This window comes from Stegastes partitus, unplaced genomic scaffold, assembly GCF_000690725.1.
Source record: "Stegastes partitus isolate 25-593 unplaced genomic scaffold, Stegastes_partitus-1.0.2 Scaffold3, whole genome shotgun sequence".
NCBI lineage: Eukaryota > Metazoa > Chordata > Actinopteri > Pomacentridae > Stegastes > Stegastes partitus.
Window position 1 is genome coordinate 259,983 of NW_007577734.1, and position 14,070 is coordinate 274,052.

Sequence of the window (14,070 nt, forward strand, 5' to 3'; positions counted from 1 at the left end):
ATAAATACCAGTTAAAATGATTGACCATTTCAAAATTCTTTATGCATAATTTTCCTTTTATATGACAGCAAACATCTGTACTGATGATATTCTTTTGCTGACACAAATACAGTTAAAATGGTGCAATTTTGTGGTCAAATATTGAAGCAAAAAGACTTACTATTTGTTAAAATACATATTTTTGAGGTGGATATTATTAAGTTTCTTTTTTTTAGTAACAGATAAAAGAATGTTTATTTTTATTCTGCTAGTCATTATAAGAACAGAGAAAATATGTAAAATAAATTGTAAAATGGTTTAAAAAACAATTACAGTTAAAATGTTAAATATGCTCTTTTTTTTTTTACAGTGCAGAATGAAATAGTAACACGAAATTTTAGAAGAGGACAGATGTGTAAACAGAACAGAATAAAACAGTACATATCAGAAAAGATGAGAATAAAATATTTAAAATGGCTAAATAGAAGAGAATAAAACAGTAACAAGCTAGCATAACAATATAGAATATAAATGGTCGTTAAGATAACACAACATAAATAAAATGACACAGTATAACAGAAATAACATCAAAAACGCACAACAAAACAACATTTGCTCATTGTACAGTGTACAAAGACATTAAACTGCAATCCTGTCAGTGCATTCACAGAACTGACTATTTTTATGGAAGTATGGCAAGAAATGTGTAAATATAAAATATACAAATATAGTAGAAAAATAATATGTACAAGTAATTGTAGTTTATGAAAACAGTGATCTAGCTTATTGATGTAAGGTCAGTTTATTTGGTGTATACAGATCACTATAAAAACAGTAAAGTAACTGATGTGGCACTTGTGGATGTGGTACATTGCTGAACATATGCGGAAATGTAATGGCGTAAAGTCAAAAAGTACATAAAAGGTGCAGTTGTACGTAAGTATTTGTAAACATGTATAGATTCAGCATATAAAAAAGGTGTGGATGTGTAGAAATTAATCCAGACAGAACACAACACAAAAGTCATAAAGTAACCCTGCTGACTTAACAGAAATGTTTCAATAAGGTAATGGGTTAAATTTGTCCGAAAGGATCCAGCTGTTACGCTGTAATTAGCGCCTGATGTGCGGAGACACGTGATGCCACCGCTGCTCCGAGTAAAACAATAAAGGTTGGATTTGACACTCGGATGTGAGGGAACGTCGTGGCGCGTCGCGGCCACCAGGGGTCGCAGTGCACTAACATGTTGCTGGTCAGGCAGATAACTGGAGAGGTGTGATGAACCTGAGACGTATTAAGCCTCCCGCACAGCATCGACAAAACAGGGGAACACCTTGAGAGAGCCGCAGACGCGCCGCCTCGGAACCGCCGGAGGACGCAGCCGAGCGCGGCGCGGGCATGTGGACGGGCGAGTCAACACACCGCAGGAATGTGTGCAGTTAAGAGGGAAACACACATGCTCGGACATTACTCTGTGTAATCGTTTTCAAGTCCTCTCTGAGTCTAATTGAAAATACTGGGGCCACTTTGCTGTGCCCCCGACGGAAATCTAAAATTGGAGACGAGCCAGTGACGCGCTGAAAATAACCAGGTTACCACTTAGTACCGGTCCATTTTGGGGAGGGCCCAACACGAGGGCGCAGCACCATATATCAGCTCCTTCCAGCTGTTTGGGAATATCCTGCTCATAATATCGCGGCTGCAGCATGGCAGCAGCAGGCTGCTTTTTCACTCCCGCTCTCCCTGTTTGCAGAATGGATATTAGGTGACTGGCCGGGTGCTGGGTGCTCACTGGGGGGGAATCTCTCGGTGGGAAACGCAGAAGCTTATTCTTTTCTTTCTTTTTCTTGGAAGGGAGGGCAGGAGGTGGGAGACTGGCACAAGGCGCGACACTGTTGCGTCTGCACGTTTTTCTCTCTCCATTAACAGACGGGAAAAGATGGGCCGGGGTGGGGGGGTGAGGGGGTGGGAAGGGAGGGACGGGACGGGACGGGACTGTCCGACTTATTCCGAAAGACAATTCGTTCACCCCCGACCCGGCACCCCCTCAAAAGGATAATCTTGCTCAATTTGGGATGCGAGCAGCGCCAAGTAATCACATATGAGTTGGGCGGCGGTGGTGGTGGTGCTGCTGCTGCTGGCGGCAGATGGACGGTGAAGTTTAACTTCGCTTGCAGACGCGGTCTCCTCTCCAGGCAGCCAGACGAGCGACCAGACAGTCGGCGTTTTGTCCTTCCCCCCCGCCTTTCTTTTTGAAGTCTCCATATGGCAACGGGATGCTGACACCTGCCCGGTATGCAGGTAACTCCAGGTTCTCCATACACTGACAGGCAGCAGATCAATAGGTATGTATGAATCGGTTACAGATTATAGATTCCACATTACCTGCTCTGAAGAGATATCTAGAATCCATAGATTGGAAACCTTTGGAGTTTCCTCCTCATGCAGTCCCCCGGTGGTGGGACTGATGAAGAGGATGATGACGGTGTGTGTCAGAGGCTGGGTCTTTGCGGGCAAGGTGAGTCCTCAATTCATTCAACTGGCCTACAAAGTCCCAGTTTCTGGCTCATGTGACCCCCCCTCCCCCTCCCTCCCTCCCCCCAAGTCGTAGACAATACACTTCTGCTACGTTTTTATCCCTTAAAGAAAAGAAAAAAAAAAAAAAAAAAGGGAGCACATGGGAAGAATTCAGCATTTTTTTTTTCAAAGCACAGTGATATATGAGGGGATAAAGTCTCACTAAAACACTCTATAATGCCAGTAAAAACACAATTTAATATGACAGACCGGCTGTAATAGTTTTTGCAGTGAAACCTTGCATATTAAACACAATATGCACTACTATACGGCCACCATAAAGTCATTATTAAATACCACAAAATTTAAACTGCATGCGTTACACAAATTAATTTTTAATGTGCAAGCTAAACCTCAGACATCAAGCATTAAATAACTGCAAGGGCTCAAACAAAATGAAAACATGAAATTAATGTAAAATTAACCGTTAAATAGCTCAAATATCTAAAAAGTGAACATCACCCCTTAAAAAACAAAAAAATGAGTCAAACTTTTCATATGCAGCCTTGAATGAGAAAAGTGCTTCTAAAGTGTGACAGAGAACCAGAGCAGAGGTTGTTTTCTGACAAATACAAAGATGAACAACTTTCATGGACATTTCTCTTGGAAAACAAAAAGTAGCCTTGTTTTTTATTTCCCCCCTCCCTCCTTTTTTTTTTTTTTTTTTTTTACAGTTGGCCTCATTCCGCTGTACAGTTCTCGATAACTGTTTTTTTTTTTTTTTTTTTTTTAAACAAATTCATTTTTTCCATTTTTTTCCCTGTTCAGCTTAATCAGAAGTAGGCCAAATTAGGAAGAAAAAAAAAAGTAGAAAGTTAACCTTCCAGTTATTTTTGCTGGATTCATCCCGCTTCAAAGACGACGCATGAAAAGAATTTAAATTTGCAGCCTTATAGAGTTACTCATGCCGCTATTGAATGCAGATGAGAAGTCAAGTCGAAAAATGTGAGCGTATTTGTGGAAGCTTGCAGCTCAAGCTCTGCATCAACTTACCTAAATAAACAAATAGAAAGCGGCAGAGTTGTCCAAAAACAAAACAAAAAAATCACAAAAGTGCCACACTCTATTATGTCAAACAAGTGTGTCAAGTAGGGGAAGAAGTTGTTTTAGAGGCCTGTTTCTATATCTGTCCTGACCCTAGCATGCCGTAAATACCCCACTAATGAATTTAGCATCCTGACACTAGATGCTTTATGTAATTAATAGAGTGGAGAGCTGTGGTGGCATCTCCGTGCTGCAAGTGACACATAGGTAAGACATTCGCTGAAGCATGGGATTTTTATTTCAAAAACACAAGAGCCCTGCAATTATTAAACACACCTAAAACAGTAAATGAAAACGACTCCCCCTCCTGACAGTACAATAGGTGGGATCGCCGATTTCTCTGTCAGTTTTATTTATTAAACTCTTCATACTCGGTCATGAGTTATTTGCAGGCCGTGTATAACACATGGGTGGCAGCACATTTGTTTGTGCATGCCTGCTATTGCTTATTAGTACACTGCTGTGGACTGAAGTTAAAGGAAAGTTGACACTTGAAGCTCTAATTAGATTCCGTTTGATTGTAGGTTGCACCCTAATCCTAATTAACAATGTCCCTGTTGTCGGATGATTGTAAGATATTTCAAATTAAATACAGAGAATACGTTAAATGCGCCTAGTCCACCTCAGATTGGTTGAGATAGCTCTCAGCTATCATCACTGATTCCCTCCAACGTAGCCCACTAAAGTGCAATGACACATCAACAGAAAGCAGATAAAACCTCTCCAGCCAAGAGCTCTCCATATATGCTGCAGGAGAAGCACAAGCCAGTGCGAGTATGAGAGCTGAGGGCCTAGTAAGGGAGGCTTGGTGGAATGAGCCTGGTTTGAATAAGCAGCATGGCTATGGGGAGCTCTGGGATAGTCACCAAGTGTGCTGATTAAAATTGTGATATTAAACAGTGCTGGCTGCTACTGCCTGCCAAGCCTCTGTCAGTGGCATTTCACATTGTTTAAAAGGCCCAATCGGACTCATCTCACCACTTGCTACACAGTGTTGCTTACATTGTGTTTTTTTTTGTTTTTTCTTCCCACCACGGCTATCTCATATTCTCTCCTCACACCATTTGCTAGCAGGGTTGCAGACTAACTTTAAATAGACTTTTCCTACAATTCCCAGGTTGTTTCCTGCTCCGGGTTCAGCTGGGTTCAGTTAGTTCACGAGCCACCAGTGCATGTGTGTTTTATTGTGGGCATCGTATAGAAAACTGTGCATGAAAAAAAAAAAGAAGGCCTCAGATTGTGTTTACCTTTCTGTGAAAGCTGAACTTCTAATGAACACGTGGTGCACTCCTTCTCGGAAATTCTGCTCTGAACTCATTCAACCCCCTTCAAAAGCGTCACTGCAAATCCTCATAAAATGTTGCCATTATAAATATACAATTCATAAATAGTGGAAAGCGAGCTCACTTTATGTGAAATATACAACCGAGTTTCCCCCCCCCTGCGCCTTTAAAGGTCAAATTTCAGACACTGTGGTCGCTCCAGGTTGTTGCGTTTCTGTAGTCACAAATACCAAAAGCCGTGCACCAAATCACATTTCTAGGAGCCAGCAAATGTTGTAGTTTGATCTCGAAAGTTTGGAATGAGACAGAGAGATTAAGCTCGGGAGGGAGAGAGGGAGAGAGAAAGAAAAGGCAGCAAGAAAAGTGAGGGACTTTTAGGGGCAGCTGTGTTTTATTAACCCAGTCATAATGCCCCTAAAAATCCTTATTGCTCTTGCAATGGTCAACAAATCTCCTGTTGCAACATGTAGAGGATCTCTGAGCGGCGTACGGGGGATTCACATGAGCAACTCGTCGCACTGCAGAGCCAGGGCACAGTTCAGCGTATATGAAAGGGTCACAGAGGATACGAAGAGGGATTTTAACCTGGGTTAAACCAACCGGAGAAAGCACAGCGCTTATTGAATTGCAGAGCACATGAAAGGAAGGATACAGTCTCGAGGGAGTTGCTGAAATCGAACAGTAACCTTCGTCAAAAGTTTCTCAACACGCTTGTGCAGATAAGTTGAAAGTGTGAACAACTCTATCTGAGAGTTGCACAGGCATAATGAAAAGCATCTCTTTACCAACAATACCAGTGTTTTTCTTTAGCAGACTTGAATTATGTTGTCCTTATATTTCTGCTTAAGTGTTTATAGTTTAATATACAGATGGGGAAGTGAACGCTCCGTGTCCTTCGGTGTTTTGACATTGCGATGGGGAATCAGGGGACAGACTGAAAGACAGGCAGGTAGATAGACAAACAAGACGGCTGGCAAGCAGTGAAGCCAGCCCAAAACTATTTCAGAGTATGAAGATAATACGGTATAGGCTGATGAGAAATACAGGCAGGCAGATGAGAGTATAAAGACAGGTAAACATGAAACATCTTGACAAGACAGAGAGATGTAGAAAATGGCAACCAGGCAGACAGGAAGACGAGCAAGAAGACATGCAGACAGCACAGATAGAAAGACAGAAATGGAGGCAAGCAGGCTATGGAGGACTGGGATCCAGGCCTGGGTGTGGCGTGGTGGGCTGTCATGGCTCGAGAGCGGGGTGGTGTGGAGCTCTCAATGTTGGTGAATGAGTCATCATAGGGAAGCTATTCTGTTGAGTTTCCCTGTGGGACGGCTGCTGCTGAAGGAAGGAAGAGTCCTCTTCACATCGAGGGAAAGAGAGAGAGAGAGAGAGAGAGAGAGAGAGAGAGAGAGAGAGAGAGAGAGAGAGAGACACAGACAAGGGGAGAGGGAATGAGGGAAAGTGTGGACGATGACTCAGGGCCACGAACCACATGGTGATGGAGAGGGGAGGGAGGAATTACTCATCAGAGCATGTGGAATCTCATACGGCTATCACAGGACTGATAGTGTGCTTCCCTCATGGCTGCTGCGCAGCCGCCATCAGTCCCCAAGGCACCAAGCTGAACACCAGTCAGCCTCGCTTTTTTTTTTATGGGCCGAGAACAGAGTGAAGGTGGGGATTGGGGTGAGCCAAGGGTCAGACTCACAAGGTTTTTTATTTTTTTTCAGCAAACTGGGTCTCCTCTTGTTTGGGCAACTTGGGGTGCCGTGAGGCACAAATGATGATAAACTAATTCTTTACCAAAGCTGAAACGGCTCCAGTTGCATTGAGTAACACAAGTTTCCCCTAAATGTCTCTGCTGTCGTGCGCGGCTGATGGATGTATGTTGGAAATACTGCATCATTATCTGATGAAGCCATTTGAATTTCAGTTATAATGAGCCTCCTGATAAGCAGGGTTTATACTGGAACTGCTGCTCTGTCTGCAGGAGAATATGTCCACGCACTGAGCTTACATTTGACTTGACGTGACAAGGTAGAGCAGCTACAGTAGTTTCCTGAAACCACCTGAGTGTGGGAGGCCAGACTGGCTCAGCTCCTGGTTTACATCAAGAATGAGAAGCATTAGGGTAAATACTGAGGCGTTTTGAAACAGGAGTTTTACCTCAGTGGCTGTCTGCTTTACAGCAAGTTGGTGCAGGCCTCTTTGCTCCTGCTCCAAATTCGGCAATACTGTCAAAATATTTAATTAAAGGAACTTTTCATGAGAAGAAGAACTGAAAATGGCTTTATGAATATGTATCTGCAGTACACAGTGAACAGAGGATGACATTTTAAGTCCAGTAACCTCTTTTCTTCTTTGTAGCTCGGCTTACAGAGCGGCTCTTTCATGGCTGTGTAAATCTGTCTTTACAGTAATAAATGGGCCATTACAGCGGGCCTGTGGATAAGTTGCACAGAGTGATGACAGGACAGAGAATAAATATAGGTAAAAGGGCTAATGGCATGACATGCACCATGGCTTTTCTCTATGTGTGCTTTAGGTTTAGCAAATTCGGAATCTGTAAAAGTCTTTGGATACGAGTGGTGGTAAATTAACGGATGATGGAGGGGGAAGGAGTCGGCAGAAAGTAAGCTGTGAGAGTGAACAAATGCACCCACGTCTATTTTATATATGCAACTTCCGCACCTGTCAAGCCAGAATGTTTGGTGTGCAATAACTTTGAGTCGTTAATATTGGCACAAGTAGCCAAAATGGTGATGAGCTTACCACGGTGGCAAGATTCAACAGGTGAAATGGGCACGCCCATAACTCTAGCTGAGGCACCTCCTTGTAGCGGTGGCGGCACAGACCTAGATCTTTCTCCAACAGTGGTTGCCATTAGGGTGTGGGCTGACAGCACTCCAGCACCAGTAGAACCACTCAAGTCCAGAGCAAACACTGCAGACAAAAAGTGAGAGGGCAAGAAAAAGTGGAGCAGACCTTTCCAGCGTGGATCCCCTCCAGCACCCCTCTTCAAAAAATAAGAGCAACACCTCCTGACCAGCTTTTAGGCCGAGATCTAGCGTGGTTAGTCTGATCGCATCTGTTATGCTCATTGCTCAATTAAGACGTTAATCGACTTCTCTGTAAAATGTCAGAAAACTGTGAAAAAAGGCCATTAAAATTTCACAATGCTTATTTAAATGTCTTGTTGTGTTGTGATCAGCTGATCTTTTATGTCACTAATCAATTTAACTGACTAATCAGTGCAGTTCCGTGACGTAAAAAACAGAATATAAATATACTAGGGGTGGGACTCGATTAAAAAAATTAATCTAATTAATTAGAGACTTCGTAATTAATTAATCTCAATTAATCGCATAACAATATTTGCTGCAAGAAGCAACATTTTTCAACTTAAATGGATTTTAGTGTATTACTGAATCAAATGATAGACACATACATCCATTTCAAATCAAATCAAATCAAGTTTGTCATTTTGCTGTACATACACAGTAGTACAGGCAAGATGAGCGAGCGTTTCCTTAGGATAATTTAATTAGTAAGTTTTGTGGAATGCATGACTGGGATAGGCAAGACACTAAATGTTCACTCTCGCTGTCTTCTGAAGGGGCCGCTGCGTCGATGCGCGCTGCCATCACATGGCGAACCTCTTCAGGTTCTCGTAGGTCTTCATGGACACAAAGACACACATGATGGTGTGATGATGGTGAAGCCGCAGATGCTACCAGAGCTAGCTGTCTGTCTGTCCACCCAGAATAATGTCATCCCCTCCAGCTGTATGGCTGTCTGGGATGTTGTCATGGAGTCATGTTTCTCTTAAAGCCAACACACAGCAATTCCTCCAGTCTCTGCAGGTTTCTCTCAGCAAACGTAGCTCGTCCAGCTTGTTGTGGAGGGAGCGGACACTGAAGAGTAGGAGGACAGTCCTGCTGGTCTGGAGGGGTTAGCCTTTAGCTTAGCATGGATCCTGCTGGTCTGGAGGGGTTAGCCTTTAGCCTAGCATGGATCCCGGCTGTCTTCCTCCTCCTTTGTTCACATTCGTTTTGTATACGGTTCCTTCTCTCTCGGGTAACTGCCGGTGTAGTCTCCGGTCGGACTCCGTGTTAGTATGGTATGTCCACATCACAACCGATTGCTGCAACTCCGTTCACTGTCCTGACGCCCAGCAAAGACTCCCGGCCGCAAGTTTTGTGGAATGACCGTCTGGGACACACAAGACACTCAAAACGCTCACTTTTGTTGTCTCCTGAAGGGTCACCATGGCAACAACATTTAAACAACAAATCATTGTTTATTTTGCAACAGAGCAGTACTTGGTCCAGTGTGGGCTGCCAACACCGCTTGCTCGTACTCGGACCAGGACTGCTTGTGCTAACAGCTCCAGCGTTTTCTGTGCTTGCTGCATTCAGGTGGTACCGTAAGCTTGATGTGCTTTGGTGGGATGCAAATTCTTTTTTGCACAAGTTGCACAAAATCACGCTCTTGTCAAAGCTTCCATCAGGCAGATCTTTTAAAAATGAAACTTGCCCTTCATCAGTCCAAGCAATGCACTCTCATTGGATTCCTCCATGTTCATTGTTAGAGTTGCGCTGACGCATCTTGTGCATCACTGATTGTAGACCATGAAATCGGGCACTGACAAACGCTCCATGTTGTCTGGATGCAAACTGCAATTAAATGCGTTAATTTTTTTAACGCACTATTTTTGTTGTAATTAATTAATCGCAATTAACGTGTTAAAGTCCCACCCCTAAAATATACATTTGTAACCTGACACTGTTTAATAAAGAAGTGGGAGGACTTTTCTTTAAAATAATCTAACTTAAGCTAGGTTTGCATAATCTGACATAGCGTTTTAATTTAAATTTGTATGAACACTACTAAGTCTGAAACACACGTATCTCCGTATGATTGTATATATAAAAAACACAAAATATAACTGCACAGATTGACAAAGATTGGCAGTAACATTTAATATAATAATAGAGACGTCTTTCAGTGGTTATGCAGATGTTACCTATCAACAAATTTACACATTATCCCTGTCTCTAAGCCAGGGGATATTCGAAGATCAAAACTGATATCCCGATTCCAGCACAGCGAACGAATAGTTGGCTTTTCAGGTCCAGCCCTAGTATGAAAATCCACATTTTCAATACTCCGGGTCATATTTACACTTTGCCATCTAGCATCCCAACATCAACTTAAAATGAACGTCAAACAAACTATGGTTACCATGCCTGTCAAAATAGAAGTTAAAAAAAAAAAAAAAACCTGAGATGCACATGATATATTATTTAATTTTGACCAGCTGTCCGCGACCCACTTTTGGGTCGTGACCCACCAGTTGAGAACCCCTGCTCTAAGCCATTAATGAAGTGTAAATGGTGGAAGTAGATTACAAGTTAGAACTTAGGAAGGACTTAACACGCAAACGTACTAATGGATTTATGAATAGACGTATGACTCAGACCCAACTGCGTTGCAAACGATTGGATGAGAGCGATCCACTTATGAATTCCAGCGTCAATAAATAAACTCTTGAAGAAACTAATTCCACTTGCCCATCATGAAAAGATCTGGAGACGGTATGCTGCAGCAATAAACAAATAAGATAACAAGGCTGTGCTTCACACTGCAGGCAGATCAGGCTGTAGGTGGACTGAAAGGTCAAAATAAACGAAACACACGACTCTATGGCTTCAGCTATAGGTGGAGGAGGACGAGGAGGAGGCCTGTCGTGCACACACAGATCTTTAGACTTACCTGGTGTACACACAAATGCAACACACACATTTCTACCTCTCGACCTCTTATTTACACAGTTTGCATTTATACGGTATGTCAAAGTGCTCGCAGATATTCTGCACCGGGTTGAGTTTAGTTCAATGCACAGCTGTGCCTCATCTTCCACTGTTTGCCTTTGTGATTATGTTTGAATATACATAAGCAGAGTGCCGTTGCGCACAGTTTTGATGTTTGTATTGTGAGAAACTATTTGCTATAGTATGAGGAACGCAGACAGCCCTCAGTCGAGATGTGCTCCACTGCCTGTGCTGAGCTGGAGTTCAGCCGAAATATTTCTGAGAAGTCATTCCTCCTCTCCTGTCCTCACTTCATCTCACCCAGCACTGACAGGGGCATGTCGGTTTCCAGTTGTTTTCTGGTTATTTGGGGTCAACGATGCATGCTGGCAGACCTCATCGGCACTTTCTCTTTGCATTGCAAAATCTGTTGGGAGGTTGAACTCGACTCAGCATTTGTGCGCCCCAGTGTTGAGTAACAATGAGCTCCGCAGGGCGATTGGCAGATGTCTGTTTGGTGCTGCAGATGCAGTCATGCCATTGTGTGGAGTCAGCAAGTAAAAGTGTGTGTGTTCATGTGTGGAAGGGGTGAGAAAAAGCACGTTTGTTTTGGCAGAATGATCAATTCGCTAAAGAAGTGGTTCCACAGCCAAAACTCGCCAAACACACCTGCGGCGCTGAGTGTTTTATCTGTCCAACCTCTTCAGTAGTCAAAATGGAAAGGTGGCAGTTTTACTCCCCGCACTCACCTCTTCACAGCTCTTTTGTGAGCTGAGAGGGGTAATGGTGAGCTGAGGTAGACCTTTTTTCAGTCAGCTGAAATAAAAGCAGCAGTGGAGGTGAGCTGCCATTTCCTCAAACCCTTCTGTAACATTTGTTAACAAGAGAATATTGTAAACATTTTCAGCTAATCAGAGGCATAACAGAGCCTCATGGTTGCTCTGATCTTTTTTTCTACTCACTGTGGCTCACTTGAGGTCCCATTGTCTGGCTTGAGCCAAAATCCTCCAGTCCAGAGGGCCCCAATGCCAAGCCTGGCTCTAAGAATATTAGAAAAAGGGAAAACCCATCTTCCCAAAAACCTTCTTCCATTACAGAAAGAGGTTTTCCACTTCTATTGAAACTGTCAATGGAAGTTATTCAAGCCACTTGGAAAACATCAATTGCTGCTTTTTCGGTCTTTATGTTGGCAACATCATCTGTCACGGGGACAGCATGATCCTTCCATACGTGGTTTTCAGAAGAAAGGGAGATAGTGTGTGTGTATGTGTGTGTGTGTGTGTGTGTGTGTGTGTGTGTGTGCATGTGTTTTTATGCCCTGTATACACTGTGGTGTTGTATGCAAGTATTGTTGATCTGCAGAGTGCATGTGTAGCTGACAGGTCTGTGAAATATCAGCATCTGCCTTGTTTCTCTCACTGCAACCTTTGCAAATGATGTGGACACGAGTACACTGCCAGTGTGTGTGTGTGTGTGTGTGTGGGGAACGTCTTATAAAGTGTTAAATGAAGAGCTGCTTCATGTTGGCACCAGAGCAGTGGGAGCCACAATGTAACAGGCAGGCTCGAGGCAACCCAGAAATGTGTCTTGTTGGAACTTCCTTCTCATTCCTTGGGCATAAGAATAACAGCAGCGCAGTGGCCGCCTGATTCCAAAACCAACAGTTTTGGAAATATCTGTTACATTCGCATCCCAAGCATTCAGATGTGCTTTCATGACACTCTTTTTTTTTCTGTTTTTGGGTTGACAGTGTTTTATTTTTCTTCCTTTATGTCTCTTGAGTTTTCTTGTCATACTTGGCTGTTTTTGTGTTGACTCATCTCCTCTGCACACAGGGTGGGTTATTTTAGGCAGCGTGGATGTGTGACTACAAACAATATGTAGAACTTACAGTGTGACTATATGCAACAACAGCATAAACATAGCTTCTTTTTTTATGCCACAACGATTGCGACAAATTCCGTCAGTCGTGTCGTGTCACCAATTCTGATGTCAAGTACTTCCCTTATAGTATTTTCCTGATAGCAGTTGTTAATTGTTAAAAACAGCTCGGCACTTAGGGGAAAACTTTAATTGCATCCTTGCTGAGAGTCAAAAACGCTCTGATTCCTGCACAGTGAATTCTAAGCTACCACAAGCAGGCTGTTAACTTACCTTCGCGGAAAGAAATGGGAAAGCAGTGAACTTGGCTCTGTTCAAAGTTAACTAAATCCACCTGATTAACACACTATATCATGCTTGTTTAACTACTATAATCCAGAGATGTTCACAAGTCTTCACAAGTCCAAGTCAAATCTCAAGTCTTTGGTCACAAGTCCAAGTCAAGTCTCAAGTCTTTGTGGGGTGAGACTTGGTCAAGTCTCAAGTCTTTGGTCACGAGTCCAAGTCAAGTCTCAAGTCTCTAAAAAACAAATCTCTCATGTCTTTTCCTGTTTTAATGAGCTTTCTATCATCTGCTGCTATTCGGTCTACTAAGAATACTGCACAGCTATATCTAAGAAATTCAAAGCATCTACTGTATTATTATCCCTCCTTCATCTCCAGTGTGAACATACAGTTAGGATATATCTTGCTCCCTATTGTGCAGGCTCAGTCGGACCACAATAAGAACAAAAATATAGAAAATGTTACACCTCACCCAGTCAAAGGCATTGGAGGCTAATTAAAATCCTTCTAATTAGTGCAAAGCACCACACTTTAGCTAAATGCAAACAACTTGTTAACAAAACACTCAAAAGTACTTTCAACACTTGTATATGTTACTTCTGTGCCATTTGCAATTAAAAAAAAATGTTCACAAAAAAAGCAAAACTATTGCTGCCACATTATCTGAAAAAATACTGTAAGTCTATAAACTGGTGATATCAAAACATGACCAGTTTTGTTCCAACATGCACCTTTCTTTGCAGGACAAAAATGATGCCTTGCATAAAAGCAAAACTCAAAAAGGAGTATCATTGGACTTATTGGCTGTCTGGACTGGTTTACTAATGAAACAGTGATTTTTTGTGGAAACAATCAACAGTGTTGTTTTGCCGAGAACAAAATATTTAACACTAATAAACCTACAATACGATCAGAATGGTTGATCTTATTTCCCTTTTAATACACCGGCTAAACATGAACAAGCTTGTAGGTGTCTTCCAGAGGCCTACTGTAAGACCTAGAAAAGTATCAGGCAACAGAATGGTGACATTTCAAAAAGATCAAGCTGGACAATGTCCCTGCACTAAGCCTGGCTCGGTGAGGGCGCATTATTAGGCCTCCGTGACTGAATAGCCTCTCCATTGCTGCACTGGTGGCAGGAACAGCGAGCGCCCTCATAGCCACAAGACAGAGCCTCAGGAAGACTTTGGCATGCCTCTTCCAGAAAC

General features: G+C 42.7%; 1 long non-coding RNA gene across 1 annotated transcript in view; it reads left to right on the forward strand.

Annotated features, from left to right (window-relative positions):
* Window positions 1-1,947: 1,947 nt before the first annotated feature.
* Window positions 1,948-14,070, forward strand: part of LOC103353502 (uncharacterized) — a 22,810-nt gene continuing 10,687 nt past the window's right edge. Inside the window, exon 1 of the long non-coding RNA XR_520008.1 lies at window positions 1,948-2,324. This is a non-coding gene — a long non-coding RNA (uncharacterized LOC103353502). The remainder of the gene's footprint in view (window positions 2,325-14,070) is intronic.